The 20,307-nt window shown below is 29.3% G+C and overlaps 1 protein-coding gene across 12 annotated transcripts in view; it reads left to right on the top strand.

Moving 5' to 3' along the window:
* Positions 1 to 20,307, top strand: part of LOC127278580 (potassium voltage-gated channel protein eag) — a 1,151,741-nt gene that overhangs the window by 709,347 nt on the left and 422,087 nt on the right. The gene's annotated exons all lie outside the window — the stretch shown is intronic.

Below are 20,307 nucleotides of genomic sequence, written 5' to 3' on the forward strand. Positions count from 1 at the left end.
ACTGGCGCGAGATTCAAAAACGGCCGTTCACACAAGTTACAAACAATACTTTTTATAACTAAGTCATAAAAAAAGGCGTGAAACTTTTACTAATATAGGATATGCGAGTGTAATAAAAACCACTATCAATCTTACATGAGAGTTGGGGAGTTCGGAGGGCCAAGCCCCCCGACTACAAGAAATCTAACTCAAAAGAATAAATAAATAAAATTAATAATTTAATTAATATTTTTCAAATATCACATTTTCATTATAATGAGTAAGTCTTAATTTTACGTTTTTATAATAGGATAATTATAAAGTAACTGTAATGATGATATTGAATTAGCTGACATGTTAAAATATCATGTATTTTTATTTTTAAATGTTTTAAAATTGGAAAATTACAAGAATATTATAAATTATCTATTTCTTATAATTAATAGATATATTAAAATCTTTGAAACAAAATTTTTAAATCTTTATGATCGACAATTTCACTAACTAAGTAGTCTTATTTGTAAAACAGTCTTAACATTTCAACGATGCACATACGATGCATCATCTATTTGCTGTAATTACACTGAGAAAAATGTTTAGTCAGAGAACAAAAATTTGGTTGGGCCAACAAAAAAATTTTGTTGGTATTTAAGCAACCAAACTATTTGTTTGAGTCAACGAAAAAATTTGGTTTAGTGTTTTTTGTTCGTATAACAAAAATGTTTGGTTAGCACAACCAATTTTTTTTGTTAGGTTAACAAAAATGTTTAATTGATCAAACAAACAGTTTTTTTTGTAAAATTAAAAATTTTATTCTACCTTATTTCTTTTCTTTTAACCTTTTTTATTAATTTCATTATTTATTTATTATCAATTTGATATTGAGTTTATATTTATCCAATTGAAAGATTTGTTGACTTTGAAAAATCTCATCTCCGTCTGGAATCGAACCTCTGTTTTAAAACTGAAGGTAGGGAGCTCTGACCACTGGACTACCTATCCTTGTGAGAGATTTAAACTAACTGTTCTCATAAGCTATGAGCTGAGAGCGAATCAAATAATTTGATTGGCCTAACTAAATGTTTGGTTGGAATTTAAAAATGTTCAACCAAATAATTTGATTGGCCTAACTAAATGTTTGGTTGAGATAACTCTACGACTTGGTTTTAGCGAACCAAAATTGCCTAACCAAACAATTTTGTTGAAAACTCTAAATTTTTTTTCTCAGTGTAATAGTAACATTGCAGTTGCTTAATACGAAAGTTTTTTTGAATGATGAATCTTGATCATTACTTTGAGAATCAACAGTTTTGAGTTTCTTGGAGGGCGCTTTTTGAGACTTAAATTCAGAATTTTCCTTCTTAGATTCGGCGAAATGAGTGTCCCGTAAATTTCTCGGGATTATCTAATTAGAGGAAGACAGCTATCTTTTTCGGCATATTGCCGATAGTGTTTATGCCAATTACCTGTGTACTACATTTACCATTATGGTATTGTAGAAAAATATTATCCCTTTGGACATTTGACGGACAAAGCGCTATATATTTTTCAACAAGCGGGGCGAAGTTCAAATCTATAATAAATTTCCAAGGCAATTTGTTTTTGGTGTCAAGTACAGTAGCTCCAAATAGATCTTGCTTCTTCATATGACTAATCTTAGTTGAGTAAATTTCTCCTTTCCGACAACAACCACTGAGGCCAAAAATAACAACTATCTGAAAATCAATAGAAAGGACCCCGCAGGATTTACATTAGTTTTGGCTCTCAGTCAATTTTTGTGTAACTTTAGGATTTTATAGTTTTTTGCATTCTGAACAACTTTTTCTTTTGTCAAATTGCTAGATATGGAGCTGGTTTTAAGATACAAGCTATTGAAACCCTTAAAATCGTTAAACGCGGTAACTACCGGAGTTTCAGATTTGAACAGTTTAAAAAGGATTGAATATTGTTTTAAAAAAATAAAATTACATTTTTATGCACTCAAAAGTGCTTTTGATATTTCCTAGAAATGAACGGTAACAACGCATTTGGGGTTGCCACCCTTATGTCCAACAAACAATCCCCAGCATTTACATTCTCCGTAACTTATGTTCAAGATTCAGATGAATCTAATGTTTTCTAGGATTTTTTAATAATATGATTTCAGACAATTACAATTTATAATAAGAGATAAAGTCATTTACAAATCAACCCTTAAGATTAGAAACCAACCTCTTTACCTCAATCTTCATGCATTCAAAAGTCGCTTTTATCTCTATAGAAAAATGTGTAGAATTGTTTAATTCTGTTAGAAATACAAAAAAGACAAAAACCAAAAAAAATATAAAAAATATAAATAAGTAAATAAAAAAATGTGTTAAAAAAGGACATTACTTTCGTTACACAAATAATAAGTGGCATGGATTGATTATTAATCAAAAGGGCTGCTTTTTAAATGTAGTTATCACTTTTGATCAATTAGAATTGAATGAAAGTGTATCCTTAAACAATTGTACACATTTTTCTGTAGAGATAAAAGCGACTTTTGAATGCATGAAGATTGAGGTAAAGAGGTTGGTTTCTAATCTTAAGGGTTGATTTGTAAATGACTTTATCTCTTATTATAAATTGTAATTGTCTGAAATCATATTATTAAAAAATCCTAGAAAACATTAGATTCATCTGAATCTTGAACATAAGTTACGGAGAATGTAAATGCTGGGGATTGTTTGTTGGACATAAGGGTGGCAACCCCAAATGCGTTGTTACCGTTCATTTCTAGGAAATATCAAAAGCACTTTTGAGTGCATAAAAATGTAATTTTATTTTTTTAAAACAATATTCAATCCTTTTTAAACTGTTCAAATCTGAAACTCCGGTAGTTACCGCGTTTAACGATTTTAAGGGTTTCAATAGCTTGTATCTTAAAACCAGCTCCATATCTAGCAATTTGACAAAGGAAAAAGTTGTTCAGAATGCAAAAAACTATAAAATCCTAAAGTTACACAAAAATCGACTAAGAGCCAAAACTAATGTAAATCCTGCGGGGTCCTTTATATTTTATATCTTTATTTTATCGACTATTGTAGAATATTATTTATTTGTGAAAATTTTTCTTAAGCAGTGTAGGTGCATGTTTTTTATTCATAATTGTTATTTATATTTTTGTAAATAATTGTGTTTCTTTTTGTATATTTACTTTAAAACTTATTTATTTGAGAATATTTTTTAGGCAGTGTTTTTTATTTTATAATTGGTATTTATATTTTTGTAAATAATTGTGTGTATTTTTGTATATATTTATTTTTAAATTTATTTATTTATATTTTTTTTTATCTGTGTAGGTGCATGTTTTTTTATTTATAATTTTTGTTTATTTTTATTTTTGTAAAATATTGTACAGTAAAACCCCGTTTATCCGAGTTTGCTTTATTCGAGGTCTCGATTATCCGAGGTGGTGTCCCAGTAGGAAATTCTGCATTATCCGAGTCTAGTCCGCGTCATCCGAGTTATTTTTAATTTTAGTTTTTTATAAATATGAGTTCAATTTTAATAAATTCAAATTGTTTAAATTATTATGGAATATTTACAATATTATTTTTCCGTTTGTATTAAATAATAATTGTTTAAACAATAATAATGTTAAATTGTAATAAATATTTAACAATTCGGATTGTCCGAGTTTTCGCCTTATCCGAGGTAGGTCCGGTCCACATTAGCTCAGATAACCGGAGTCCTACTGTATTCATTTTTGTATATATTTATACATGTTATATGTTATATGCATGTTTTTTATTTATATTTTTTTATATTTTTGTAAAATATTGTATTTATTTTTGTGTATATTTATTTTTAAAACTCCTGCCTGTTATTATTTATACTTATTATTATGTTGTATTAATTTTTTCTACTTATTATTATTTTTTAAGATAGTCTGAGCTTTCATTTATTTATTTATTCTTATTTACCTTTTATGTTAGATAAATCTCATCGGATGTAGTTTCCAAAAACGTATTAATTTGTTGTGTCGTAAAAATTTCAGATTTTTTTCCTTGATAGCCTCTTGAATCTTAACTAAGGAGCGCTGTTAACTCTTTAAAATTGTCTATCGCAATATTTTTGTGTATCTAAATTGAAGTTTTTAGTTTCGAGTGTATGGACCAAATTATCGACGGTTTATACATTTTCATAAGATCTTTGAAGTGCACTTTAAGGCGATTTTGTAAAGTAATTGCCTTATTGACATTCTTCCATTCCACGAATTTTCGATATGCCTCCTCATACACTTCCTTACACTGTTTAGGAAGTTAATCCTTAGAAATTTCTCTGGCGGTTTCTCTCATTTCTGGTGGTTTGCAACTTCTCTCGTCATCAAGCTCATTACCCGACATTTTCTAGAATAGTTATATTTTTAGCAATATACAATATTTCTTAGGTTTGGAACCAGAAAATAATAGCTAAGTGCATACTTTTGGTCAAAAATTGTACGTTATGTTCAATATAATTATATCAAAATTAATTTGAACACTTACTTCCCAGTCCAGTGCACAATTTTTCAATCAGAATGAATACAGATTCAGGTAAATCGATTAATAAAATTAATATTAGATCAGAAATAAACTTATTATTTATTTAAACGTTAATTAAAATTTAAAACACCACGTGTTGGTCAGTAAATAAATTGAGACAAATATTAACGCCTGCGCAAATGTGTTTCTCGCGACACTGTAAGCTACTATTGGGATGTCCGCTGGGGGGGTGGTTTAGCATTTTATCCTACGTTCAGTAGTACCATTTTTCACCACTATGTCTGAAAGTTACTCTGAATGAAAAAAATTGACAAACATCCTACTTTCAAGGGTTAAAAATTTTTCCAACAGAGAGCGCTTCACAGTAACGGACATCCCAATATTCCTTAAAAACATTGACTGGGCATTCGTCGACAGTCGGCTGCATTCGGTAAGTCGCAGCGTTACATTATTTTTCTTATTCGCACTCTGTTTAAATAAGAGAACTAATAACACTTCGTTTAAGAAAAGGTAGTTTTATACTTATCGTCGGAGTTACAAAATACGCCGTTTTTAGGACTGAGCTATGAAAAATACTTTAAACCATTTTTCAAAATTAAAATTTTTTATAACCTTTTCTTATAAAAACAAAGTTTTGCATCATTTAAAAAAAATTAATAACTTCAAATTTCGTTTGCTAGAAATTATTCGAAATTTTTTTGGTAGTCAATGAATATTCACTCCTTTCCAAACATTTTTAATATTAATTTTATAAACAAAACAAATAATCTTCAATAAAATTGTGAGATCCCTCAAGCCCGATTTTTAAATTTCAACTTGCACACATAATTATATTAATATAAAAAAATGAAAGAAATGTGATTTTTTACATATTATTACACTTATTTTTAAAAAAAAATAAGGAAAGTTTTCATGGTTAAGTACTTAAATTTATTTCACTGAATCTCTGAATTGTAGAATGTTAATATAGACCCATTAGTAAATTGTTAGAAACAAATAATAAAAACAAATTGTTAATTTAAGCATTGACATTGATTAATTTAAATTAACCTGATTATTCGGGAGTTTTTGGGGCACGGAGAGAAGAGTGTAGTGAATGTAACTACACGCTGAGTAACAGTCACTAAAAAAATTCGTTTGTTTTCGACTGACAAAACAAATGTTAAGATTAACTAAGATTTTGTCAGATTTACTAAACGAATAGTGATTTTGACATTAATGAATAGTGTTCCTTAGAAGCGCGAGGTAAAACATACTAAAAATCGGTTACTAAACGTGTGATGGTGGACGAATTCGTAAAAATCGTTCAAATTCACTTGAATCTGGTTACTGTGGATTTTCGGGGTCAGTCTTCTTTAAAATTTTAAGGGGTTACACTGGTCAAAAAGCCAAAAAATGTAAGCCTTTTTATAATTTTTTTTATGTTATTAATAAATTATTTTATTTAAGTACTTAGTTACCTTCAAGTACACTGTAAAGTAAGAAGGTTATAAAAATTTTGTTAATAAATACTAAAAATTAAGCTAATGACAATAGGTTCTTTGAGACCCCTTCCAAAATAAGTGATTTTGCGGTAGTCAAGATATCTAATGACTTCTTTATTAAAAATAAATAAAATCGGATAAGTGCGAGTTACACTCGCACTGAAATCAGATGTTCTGTACACAAAGCGAACTTATTTGGTATAAAAATAAATATTTAAAAAATATTAGTTTTGTATGTGAAATAATATAAATGATACGAAACCGATGATATAGATCAGACGGTGAAAAGTCTTGGCTTGCAATCACCAGGGTTAAGCACAGCTGAGTACGGTTAGTACTTGGATCAACCGAGAGTTTTGACGTCGATGATGTGTTTGTACACTTGTGATAACTATCCAATTATAGATTCACAACTCGATTGTCAATAAACCAGCTGTTCTCGGGAAAGGTTTTCTGTAGCTTTCCTCTCCCCTGGCCAAAAGTCCAACCAAATGCAAGTGTTTCTAATAAAGTAGGTCTACAGGCGCAAAATTAAGAGTTTGTGAGTTACCTTTGAAAGGTTTAATAATGTGAGAAAATTGTAAAGACCTCTGAGGGGTATACAATGAAATCAATATTATTATATTATAAGTGAAACAACAAGGAACAATTTTTTTAAAAAATTTAAGAAAATTGTTCCTCTTCTTCTCACATATGTATTTTCATGCTCACATTACAGGAAAAATTAAGCAAAATTGGAATTTTTCCATCGGCCTTCACACTATAAACCTCTCAAATTTTAGGTTTAGGGGTACGGAATCCTCGGTTTTAATGCGAGTGTAACTCGCACTTGTCCGATTTTTTTTATTTTTACCATTTGGTAAAAAAAACTTTTTTAGTTTAAAATAAGATTAATTTTTTCATTTTTTAATTACTTTGTTTAAATTAAAATTAAAATGAATAATTCTTATTAATTTAATCGAATACATTTAAATTTTATAACATAAAAATAACAATAATTAAATAAATATTTTTTTATTGATTTATTTATTTTATTATGAATATATGTTATCTTAAATAAAATTTTATTTATGCTTACTTGTTTTATTTGTCAATATTAGCCCAATAAAATAAAAATTTCAAATCAATGAAACTTATTATTTATAATATAATGCTTACATAATATAATAATAGCTAGTTACTGTAGCGAATTCAGTGACACCTGCTTGACGGACTAATATTAATTTTTCATGACGGTATCCTAGGCCGCATCTTGGTAAATTCTAGACATCCTACTGTACGAACTTGTACAAAATTTTCAAGTAAGCATTCTAGACAATAACTAGCTAAATTCTAGAAAGGCTACATATCTAAAGAAATAAAGGGAAAACTGTATAAAAACTGCACATGAACTTTGAGGGGCCATTGCAGTTATTTGAGAATAAATTTCAACGACAAACACTGTCTAGCTATAGGGTAAAACTAGGACAGCCACGAAAAATTTCGACTGGGGTTTTGGTCAATTTAAAGTTTTTTTGGACATATAATATGTCCATACTCACAAAAGTGGCACGACTTTTTTCTGGACATATAAGGGGTTAAATATTTAATTATATTATATATTATTATATATTGATTACTATTTACCTTTAAAACATTACTTCAGATGTAAGAAGTGATTAAATTTCGCTTCTATTCTGTCTAATACACAACGAACGGAATCTGAGAGTCGATAGGAATACATACGAGTATCAGGGACTCCTGTGTGGTTTAGAACGAGTCAGCACGAGTACGCCATGAAATACTTTTGTAATTCATTAAGCTATTTCACAGTTGCTAGAATAAATTGAAGTTCCGTGAAATACTGTATTTTACTTATTTTGGACAGTGAAATCAATTGAATTCGTCCAGAATATGCGACTCTTCATATTCTACAATAGAACCTTTGTTAATGAGGATTAACTCTGAGGACCCAGGTAATAATTTCTTTCTCCCTATTATCACATGAAAAAATAAAGATGAAAGTCAAAAACTGAAGAGGTAATGCACATATCTCTTTCTCACATCAAAGAATATAACATCAGAACTTTTTCGTTTAATATTGCATTTCTCTATCTAGAGGATTTAAAATAACATAAGAATATCTTCGCCTAAAATCTTACTTTTAATAAGGGTATTGTTTATGTTAATTTTTTTGGGCTCTAATAAATACATATATGAGAGATTCTTTTTTAATCGCCCCATCCCAAAAAGTCAATGTTCTGGGATTGGCTTCATACTTTGGTAAATTGTTGTCCTATATGATAGTAATAAATCCCTAAAATATAAACTCATTAAAAAAATATTTGTAGAAAGTAGAGGGGGTTGAAGTTTTGACGTTAAGGGTAACATTGTCATTTTCAAATCCGTATAACTATGACAAAAGTTAATAGATTTTAATTTATCCATAATGAATTTTAATGCATTTTTCACGTACTTTTCAAAAATGTATACAACATTTAAAAAAAAAAATTTTGACCCCTTTTTTTAAAATCAACCCTTATTTTTCGATTTTCACCCCTTCGGGTATTTTTTTATTTTATTTTCATTGGAAAGCTGAGGTATTTTCCCATGAGCTATGTAAATATGAAAATGGGACAACAATAATTTTGTGAGAAACAGAATATTAATGTAGGCGGTGCCGATAAGGGTGCAGTTAAGGGTAACATTGTCATTTTCAAATCCGTATAACTATAACAAAAGTTAATGGATTTTAATTTATCTATAATGAATTTTAATGCATTTTTCATGTACTTTTCAAAAATGTATACAAAATTAAAAAAAAAAATTTCACCCCTTTTTTTCAAAATCAACCCTTATTTTTCGATTTTCACCCCTTCGGGAATTTTTTTTTTATTTTCATTGGAAAGCTGAGGTTTTTTCCCATGAGCTATGTAAATATGAAAATGGGACAACAATAATTTTGTGAGAGACAGAATATTAAAGCAGGCGGTGCCTACCTATATCCTCGAAGATGATCTTTAGGTATACCCGTTATCGGCACCGCCTACATTAATATTCTGTTTCTCACAAAATTATTGTTGTCCCATTTTCATATTTACATAGCTCATGGGAAAATACCTCAGCTTTCCAATGAAAATAAAATAAAAAAAAAATACCCGAAGGGGTGAAAATCGAAAAATAAGGGTTGATTTTGAAAAAAAGAGGTCAAAAATTTTTTTTTTTAAATTTTGTATACATTTTTGAAAAGTACGTGAAAAATGCATTAAAATTCATTATAAATAAATTAAAATCCATTAACTTTCGTCATAGTTATACGGATTTGAAAATGACAATGTTACCCTTAACGTCAAAACTTCAACCCCCTCTACTTTCTACAAATATTTTTTTAATGAGTTTATATTTTAGGGATTTATTACTATCATATAGGACAACAATTTACCAAAGTATGAAGCCAATCCCAGAACATTGACTTTTTGGGCTGGGGCGATTGAAAAAGAATCTCTCATATACAGATATATATTTATTTTTATTTTCAAAACAAAAAGCAAGAAGATTAATATTTTAGGCGAAGATATTCTTATGTCATTTTGAATTGTCTAGATAGAGAAATGCAATTTTAAACGAAGAAGTACTTGTGTTTTATTCTTTGGTGCTAAATAAAGATATATCTTTCTCTCCATAACTTGTTCTTATCTCTGTCACCAAAAACACATCAGGGATGCGGACAGAATGAATGAATGAACTGGCAAATTATTATTAGTAAGAATAATAATCAGAATTGTTATCGGGTGAATTGTTCGTCGCGTCTCTCTGATCACGAACAGACGAATGACTACACAAGTCAATTGAGGATTGCGTCTTTTTGCACGCTTTCGATATCGACGTTCATGATTTTTGTATTTCAAATATTTTACTCGCTTGTCTCGGGATATCCGGTTAACTGAGGAATCTCTATGAGATCTGCGAGATCGTCTTTTATACTTACTACGATCTGAACCTGATGATGTAGACGAGTCGGTCGAGAAATCTTGTCGAGAACGTGAACGCCATGTACGTGAACGTTTAACCTTCTTGACTCTGCTGCGAGAGCGATTCTTTTCATAATCCTCCTTACTTTCTGATCTACTTCTCTTTCTTTTAGTAATTTCTTCTTCCGAAACTCTATTATCACTAGGATTCATCATCTTTACTACGAAAAACTGATTTAAAAGAATAAAAACTTGGATAAAAAGAAGACACGATGTGTTCAGATTGACACAGACGATTGTAATGAAGAAGGAAATGAGGTGCCCTCTCTAGTAAGGTAAGCGCGCCAGAAAGTTTGTTCTTTGAATTATTGCTTTAAAAATCTGTGGTCAAATCGAACATCACGAGTGTGACTACATAATGATATAGAAGAACGAGATGACGAAACATAATTGGCTAGACCTCTTTTTATTCTACGTCCTCCAAACAATTTATTTAGTAAATCATGCTTACTTTTTAACCAGCCAAATCGTCCTCTTATTAAATGAATCTCGTTCTTAGAGCTACAATAAATGGAACATGCTGCTACACTTATTTGAATTGTTTCTTCAATCATATCAAATCTATTATTTACATTAGTAACGTTGATTCCAATTATTAATCGCCATTCTTCGTGATACTGATGAACAGGTCCTATTTCTTCGATATACAGATTTCCTTTTAATTCTGTTATATTAATATTTCCATGTGTTGGACTAATCTTTAAAATTATCAGTACAATTATACTGATCATTATTTTTATCATCTGAAAAATCGTAAAATGGCATTAACTGATTGGTAATACTATTTGCTCGTCCAAATTTCTTTTAAATTTTTCTTGCTCAATTCTAATTTTCTCTCTGGCATAGGTTAACCGTTTTTCATGCTTCTCTTTCCATCGTTGAATTAGTCCTAGATACTCAAGAATTGGTAAACTTTCAAGAGTAGACTTGTTTTATTTTAGGTTTAGTTTTAGGTATAAGATCAAAAATAACCATAGCTATTTTGTTGTTTAGTTTTAATAGAATGTCAGGGATAACACCTTCCGATTGTCTTTTAATATGCGTGCTTTTCTGTAATTGAAAAACTGCACATTTTTTAACAAATTTTATATTAACTCTTCATCCATACTTCTTCATTCTCCTAATCGTTTTGCTTTTTGAATAGTTTTATTTTCTCCATAATGTTGTCCTACGACAGATCCAGGAGCTTCTTTTAATATTGATTTTCTCTCATCGTTTGTTAGTTCTCTGAGTTGACTAAAACATAAATTAAAAAATCGATTTTCGTATTTTTTACTAAAGAATTCTAATATTTCTTTTATAAATTCTTTTTCGATGGGCGAAATCAAAGGGTCTCCCAGTTGTAAACGAACTATTACTAATTTCTTGTCTATGAAATAAAATAGAAATTAGATAAATAGAAACAGATTTGCTAAGTTTCACCAATAATATAAGTTGTTTTTTTTAAATCGCAATACTTTCGGTTTTTTGTGTATTGAGTTATTATTTAACTTCCGTGGAACAATTTTATGGGGTAGTAGAAAATATGTGTATAATTAAATCGCAATAATCAACTGTTTCTATTTACCCATAAAATTTTTCAACTTTGCTAAAATTTAGGGGTAAATATGACATTACACAAATAAATTCTCTCTTATTCTCTCTCGTTCTGTCTTATTCTCTCTCAATTTCTCTCGTCCTTCATTATACTTACCGTTGTTATGTTCACAAATTCTGAAGAAATGTTACATTCTTTGTGCTGTGCAACAAACAATGTTCTTGCGTCAATGCGCTATAAAATACTTATAAAACAAGTTTATACTTGTTAAATACTATGTACTGATGAGAATATAGATGAATACTATTTTCAATGCATTTTTATAATGCTAAAAATAGTGTTGTAATTGATAGAAACATAATTTTCCTCGAGCATTCGGTTTAATTATAAAGTTTCCAACTTTATTATTTTTCAAATTCTCAAAATCTTGAGTGAGTATGTTTTTTTCGTCATTATTTTGTTCATTCACAATTTCGTTGTTATTTATACCGCTACTACTCCATATGTTATCTGACTTGCATATCGGGTAACATGCTCATTTTTTTTTCTTTTAGTTGAGCTTAGTTCAATGTCAATGTTCAATGTCAGCTGCTTTATTTTCTTTTCCATTAAAATATTCTATATCATACTGAAATTTTTCTAAACGTAATCTCCATCTCAATAATCTTAAACTAATATCTTTTACGTTATGCAACCCAATGAATGCATTATGATCTGTTTGAATAGTAAATGTCTGTTTTTATAAATATTGTTTTAACCTTTTTGTAGCCCACACGATTGCCAATAATTCCTTTTCTGCAGTATTACATAGTTCTGTTCTGCTTTATTTTATACTCTTAAAATATTGCAACAAGGATGTCCGTTTTGAGAAAGAACAGCTCCTATTCCTACATTGCTGGCGTCCGTTTTCAAAATAGATAATAGTTTCATTTGCTATTAATCTTGCTAATGGCTTAGCTATATGCGCAAAATTTTTAATACCTTTTCTGTAATATCTTACTAGTCCTAAAAATTTATGTATTTCTGTCGGGTTCTTTTAAATTTTGAACTGATTGTATTTTTAAAGAATTTGGTTTTACACCTTTGTTCGTGATAACATGTCCTAAATATTCTAATTCTAGTCGAAGGTATTCACACTTATCCGGTTAATTTTTAATCGCAATGTTTTGACTCTTTCAATGAATTAAATTAAATTTTTATTTTGTTCTTCTAAAGTAGATCTAAAACTCACAATGTCATCTAAGTATACAAAACATACATTACTAATTAATCCCTAAAAGGCGCGGTCCATAATTATTTGATAGGTGGCTGATGCATTTTTTAAACCAAATGGCATTCTGATAAATTAATAATGTCCTCTAGTTGAACTAAATCCTGTATCATTTCTACTTTGATTTTACAACGGAATTTGGTGAAATCCTGAAGATAGATAAAATGCTGAAAAGAATTTTGTTCTTCCCAACTGTAAAAGTACGTCTTCAATCACAGGTAGAGGATATGCATCTTGATCTGTATCCTCATTCAGTTTCCTAAAATCAATGACTATACGACATTTTTGTATACCACTAGCATCTTTTTTCATTGGTACTATCCATATAGGGGAGTTAAATGGGGTATTCCTGGCGGATTGGAAAAACCGAGTTGTAACCGAATTGGGTTACGATTAGGTTACGATTCGGTTACGTTTCGGTTCATTGTGAAATATTATCGTTAATCGACGAAATATGTAGTAAATAACTATTAGGAATGGTTAATATACATTTAGAGTGCTTATTTATGCAATAATAATAATAAATTAAGATATAATTAATTAATAATAAGTGTTTTAAGTGTGGCGTTAAGGATGAATTCGTGAATGAATTTCTAAAATTAAGCCCTTGAGTGTCAAATGTGTAAGTAAATATATAAGTTTTAAAAAAATAGATCAATTTATTAAAACAACTCTTTTGATTTGTACAAATATAAAAAAAAATTTATAACGAACAAAAATTTTTTTAATGAGAAAAAGTTTTTTTTGTGTCAAAATTAATATTTCTCATTTCATTGAGAGAAAAAATTTTTTTATTCAGAAAAAAAAAATTTTTTTGTGAAAAAAAGTTTTTTTATGTCAAAATTAATGTTTCTCATTTCATGAGAAAGATTAATATAAAAAAATTATAAAATTTTTTTTTATATTTGTACAAATCAAAAGAGTTGTTTTAATAAATTGATCTATTTTTGTAAAACTTATATATTCACTTACACATTTGACACTCAAGGGCTTAATTTTAGAAATTCATTCACAAAGTCATCCTTAACGCCATCTAGGGTTTAACGCGCGTATCACAGCTGCCGCTGATGGTAATATACATGTATATGGTAATTCAACAACTGTACACTTAAAACACTTATTATTTATTAATTATATCTTAATTTATTATTATTATTGCATAAATAAGCACTCTAAATGTATATTAACCATTCCTAATAGTTATTTACTACATATTTCGTCGATTAACGATAATATTTCACAATGAACCGAAAGGTAACCGAATCGTAACCCAATTCGGTTACAACTCGGTTTTCCCAATCCGCCAGGGATCAGATGGTACAATTATTTTTTTTCTTAATTGGTGGGCTATTTGTTAATCAGTCTCTTCTCTGTGAATTTCAAGGGGTCTGTAGGACTTTAGGTTGATTATTTTTGCACTTTTTAATATAATTTTATGACTAGTCAAATTAGTGCAAGGAATTTTGTCATCATCTAAGGAAAAATTAATGTGATAATTTCAAATTATTCTCCAAAAATCTTCTTTTGTATTTTTGTCTAGATCATTTAATCTCGTTTTAATTTTCAGTTCTATTAGTCGTTTAGGTAGTTCTTCAAATTTTAATTCTGTTTTATTTTTCGATATTTCATTGTTTGTGATGTCATAATTAATTTTCTCTATAAGTAATCCTTCAATTTTTTCAGCACCTCTAACAAGTAACACTACCCAATTGTTACTCAACAATTGAGATCGGACTATAGGCATTTTGCACAGAATCGAAAAACATTTGACACGTGTATTTTTATTTTGGCAGACATGATGCTTTAAGGGTTGAAAATGAGGATTGAAATATTTGGATTTTTTATTACCACATATACAATAAAAATCACTATTACACAACAACACCATGAAAAAATCCCGAGTTGGACCTTTATCCTATGTATTTTGATACGCTGAACACGAATCTGGAGTCAGATTTGTTCCATCACGTCAGCAGTTTTTCCTAACCTCAAAAAACATGTCGGATTTCAAGGGTAAGCGGAATGTTTTTAAAGTTTAATGGTTTTACATTAGTATCTGGATGTTTTTTTGGTCCCTGATTACGAATCTGAAGTTAAAAACTTTAAATCCAATATGGTAAAATTAAAATTTTCAAAGAACATAATGGCGGATCCAATATGGCGGACGAATTTTTAAAAATTGTTAGATTTTAATGAAATTTATTATCTAGGGGTTTTTGAGGTCGCTGATTACGAATTTAAAGTCCAATTTTCAAAATTTAAAATGTCGGATGCAATATGACTCCAGATTCGTGTTCAGCGTATCAAAATACATAGGATAAAGGCCCAACTCGGGATTTTTTCATGGTGTTGTTGTGTAATAGTGATTTTTATTGTATATGTGGTAATAAAAAATCCAAATATTTCAATCTTCATTTTCAACCCTTAAAGCATCATGTCTGCCAAAATAAAAATACACGTGTCAAATGTTTTTCGATTCTGTGCAAAATGCCCATAGTCCGATCTCAATCGTTGAGTAACAATTGGGTAGTGTTACTTGTAAGGGTTGATTAGTATAATTATAAACAGGTGCTTTCATTATTCCATTTTCTATTTTATAAAGTCCGGTGGGAATATTCAGATGATCTGCTATTAAAATATCACCATATTCTTTATTCATTATGATGTTACATATCCTTATTTTAATTGGCTCTACATAATATCCATCTTCGTGTAAAGGTGTCATCCATTTTTCTATGAAAAGGAATTTTGGTATGATAGCATATTTTTTATATTTTTGTAAAAAAAGGAATCCAATTATTCCATTCTCGGGTAAAGGAAAAGATTCTGATTGATATTTATCTTTACACATACAAAAATTCTTTTTTCATTAAAAGTTATGTAATTGTTTCTGGGTATTTTATTTTCTATTATTATGTTAACTTCTTGAATCTATTAATTCTTATTCTACCTTGGCCATGTAATTGAGGTTTTTCATATTCATATTCACTTCGGACATTTGCACTATGTTATCTCTGGCTTTCGTTTGTTTTTCAAGTGGTTTTTCTGATTTTGTTTTATTAAATATTGGGCCAAAGACTTAAACAAAAAAATAGATTTTAAACAGTGATTTGTTTAACATTTTAGAATTTTTCGTGTTAGTCTGCACAGACTATTAAGTTTTGCTTTAAATGTTTAATTATATTGTATTGTAATATTTTCATAAAAAAAGTTTTGTAAGAAAAAAATAAAAAATTATTCGAACGATTTATGAGATTTTGTTCCCTTTAATAATTTTAATATAATTATTGTTAAGAAAAAAAAAGAAAAAAAATTTACAAGCAAATGGTATAAATACAACATTTGTAGGTTATATTACATTCATAAGTTGAATTACACGCTGCATGTTTTTCTAAAAATATATATTCACTTGGAAAAACATGCAGTGTGTAATTCAACTGATGGTTTGCGGATGGTTATATTTTGAGGATGTGAAAAAACAAAGAGTTTATGTTAGATTACACGCTGCATGTAAATCCACACGTTTTACGTGTAATCGTGATTTGTAATCCTTTTCACAATCACTTGTACAACTCATAAAAATTTCTCGAATTACACTTCTATCTAAGCAAAAACGCGCTCAACAATGGTCGCCGATATATATCGATTATCCGGCGTCTTTATTTCAATCCTTGCTGGCCTTCTTCATACTTCCACTCTCTCGCACACTTTTGCGATCGTCTCGTCTGTTCTCTGTCCTTCTACTTGGTGACAGTGAACCCTATTCTGAACCTACAATCAATATATTTCGACCGAGTGACATACAAACCGTTACTAGTAGGGCACTCGTACGCACGGTCCCTACATTACCACAGCCTAGTACTGTTACTGGTTTGGGGAAACCCAATAGATGGCGTGACATTCACTTCACAATATATATATATATATATATATATATATATATATGTTACGGTAATAGTACGTATCTGGTAAATGTTCATATTTACCGGTGAATGTATACATTAACCATTTCAGATTTCAAAAGTGCGAATAATTAATGTAACATTGGTTTATATGTACTTCGACCGGTAAATGTGTGCATTTACCATCTCGTTTTGGTCAAAGTATAAAATGAATAATAGTCATGTGCGAGTGATGACTATTTATTTTTACACGGACCAGAATTAAGACATTTGGAGTTGCACGAAATATTGTCAGCCTTGCAGCTACACTTTCTCGTCTCACACTGTCCTTTGCAGAAGCACCTTCTAAATCCTTGCCCACCCGTCAAGGATTGTTTATTTACAATTTCACGCATAGACTTTACTTCTTCCGGAACCTCGTTGGGCAGTAAAAATTTCTGTTTACAAGGGGTGAATTGATTTCTCGTGTAATGTTATCGAAGTCGACCTTCTTTGGTTCCCAATGTGTAATTTCCATCAGCCACAGATAGAACAGTTGCGATTATATTTTTTGGGTCCATTCGACCCCTATCTACCTCGGGAATTGGAATCTTCACTGAGTCTATCAAATTTACCTGGCATCTGGAATTGAATTCTGCGGACAGTATAGGTTTTACTACTAAGCCCTTCCTTTTGCTTTTTGATTTTTTTGACAGGTTTCGCAAAGACTCAAATAAAGCATAATCATTTCGATGGTGATGTTGACATACTTCTCATTTATTTCCTTTGTCACTTTATTTCTACCACCATGTCCCACATTTAAATGTGCCTCATGAATTACATCAAACATTTGATTCTTCGTTACAAAATACTTTACACTTCTATTGGTCTCAGTCATAGGCGCAATTAATTTGCTTTCCTTTCCAATAGTTATAATGTCATACCGTTGTAAAAGACGATAGTCGACACTTGTTTTGTTTTTCGATTTGATTTTCGCATCACTCACTTCTTCAATTATTTTTATATATTGTTCTTCACTCAAATAAACACAATTATTTTTCTTATTTTTAATAACATCGTCGGCACATTCATTAAACTTTTTTTTTAATTCGCTGTAAATTCGACATGATTTTACTCGTCTTCGCACAATCTGACATTCAAAAGCAAACTAAAATAATAACTGACGTTGACAGTATTAATATTATTTCCCGATTTCGGTTGCTAATTACATGTCTTGTTTTCCAAAACTATGACTAATATATACTACAATAATAAAACAAATATAATATCTACACTTACCAAATGAGGATAGACATTCTGTACATTCGCCAGTTTTCTTGGTAAATGTGCATAAAATTTTCGTCCTGTGACGTATTTCTCACTTTCACCAAATAGCCCGGTGAATTCTCACATTTACCAGTCTTCGTATCTTTACCGTAACATATATATATATATATATATATATATTTATACACTAAATTTTCATAAATATTTCGAATACTATAAGAGCTAAAGGGATAAATTTTTTTTTAAATTGTAGGTCTCACTGTCGGACAAATAATGAGAGTACTTTGAACTGTATTCATAAAGTTTAATTATTATTTTTTTGCATTTTAAAATTTTTGAAAAATCGGTTTTTGCCCATAACTTTAAAAAAATGTTAGGAGACCTATGAATATTTTTCTTTAATTTTGTAGTTTTTTAAGACGCATCTTTTGACCTATTAGCGAATATCTTACAGTTATTTGATTCTGAGTTATTAACCTTCTATTGTAAAATATTAGGAAGTTATTGATGTTAAAAATCTATCTCTGCAAACGCCCAAAAAGTACAACTTAACACCTTTAAAATTATTATAATACTAAATAAGTTACCATAAACTGATAACAAAAAATATCCATGAGGAAGTAAAGTGTTCACTTCGTGAATACAAAAAGTTCATACTTCAACTTGGCACCGGTTTTTTCCATTGTTTAGATATTTTCAAAGTTTTAAATAAATTTCTTAATTTCACAATGGGTGAAGTGCAAAAATTAGATTCTCATTCAATTTCTTTATCGTCTTCTTTCTCTTCTTCTTCTGTTTCTTCTGCTTCGATATTTTCATCAGAATCCTGATTCGGGTCACATTTCTTTATTTCGATTTTCGCCATATCTAAAACAGCGAGATGACAAATATGCGACACACTACGAAAATATTAATTTTTGGAATCAAACTTGGGTAGTAGCTTTTTTAATTCAGTCATGAATGTTGTGTTAGCAGAAGCGTTGTCAACTGACATATTCAACGAATTCAATTGCAGTATATTCATAAATTGCTAGCTGCTTTTCTTGAAATTCTTTCTCGATAAGGAATTTTAGTTGGTTTCTCTGAGGAACTTTGGCCAAAGGATTCAAATAAGTAACTAACTCTTGGGAAATTTCATCATTAAAGAAATTAAATGATAAATACTTTGAAACAGCCCACTTTAATGATTTTTTCAGAAATTCTTCTTGTTGGAATTCCTAAAAATTAATTTTGATAAAAAAAGAATAAAAATCTACTTAGTTTCTTTTAAAATTCAAATATCTTAAAAAAGGAAAACGATAAAATTTAAATTATAATTTTTATAGTATATAGTTTGTAATCTGAGTTTCTTTTTGTAAGCAAATCATGCACTTGGCTCTTTTTAATTAACGTTCATAATAAATATCGAAATATTTGGATAGTGATAGTGGATCAGATTTTCTGTTTGATAATTTCTTCTCTGAATTTGTAGAATTTTCACTGAGAAGTTTTTATTTTTATGGGGTTATGTGTAAATGATAAAAAAAGAAAGGGAAATTTAAAAAATCTTAACTATCTTTATATTAAGTAATTATTTAATTTAATTACTATTTACTTTTGCAAATTTGAAGAAAAATTAATTATTCAAGGATTTTGATGATAGAACCGAACAAGGTTAATAATAAAGGTTTTAATTTAAAAAAGTTTAATTACGTTGGCAATGTATTCTCTTCCATTTTCATTTTCCTGTTCCGTTTTCAATTTCTACCTTTTCAACGCTTTTAGAACTTTTCCTTGTATTTGGCATCGTTTAAGGTATATTATTTAAAAATATCAAAATACTTTTCGAACTGTCAATTCGAAATTGAAATTTAAACGAGAATACATACATGAATGAAGCCGAGAATAAACGAGAAATGACAAACGAAATTAAGTATTTCTCGTAATATGTAATTCTAACCAAGCGAGTAAATAGGAAAGAAAGAACGATAATTTCTCGCTCGATATGCTAGTTAGAGTATTAGCCTGCGTTAAATAATAACAGGTAAGGGGTATATACAGTAAGAATGAATGACTATAAACCAGCTCACGAGTGCGACGAAGACACTGTTATGGACAATTCCATTTGCGTCTCTCTCGCACTCACGCTTATTATGATCAGTATGGAATCATTCTTGCGATATAAGGTCTCCAATAATAAACAATGTGATAATTGTATAAATAATTCCATTTTTAAGTTTTTTTAGTGCTACTATTGCTACATATTCGATATTGTTATAGAACAGTTGAAATTTGATACTGTTCTAAGTATTTTTATTTTAGAGTTTCCTTTTTCTATTACATCAAGTTTTAATATTTTTATTAAGAATAAA

Source organism: Leptopilina boulardi, unplaced genomic scaffold (genome assembly GCF_019393585.1).
Source record: "Leptopilina boulardi isolate dan_hultmark-lab unplaced genomic scaffold, ZJU_Lbou_2.1 LbouV2_208, whole genome shotgun sequence".
NCBI classification, from domain to species: domain Eukaryota; kingdom Metazoa; phylum Arthropoda; class Insecta; order Hymenoptera; family Figitidae; genus Leptopilina; species Leptopilina boulardi.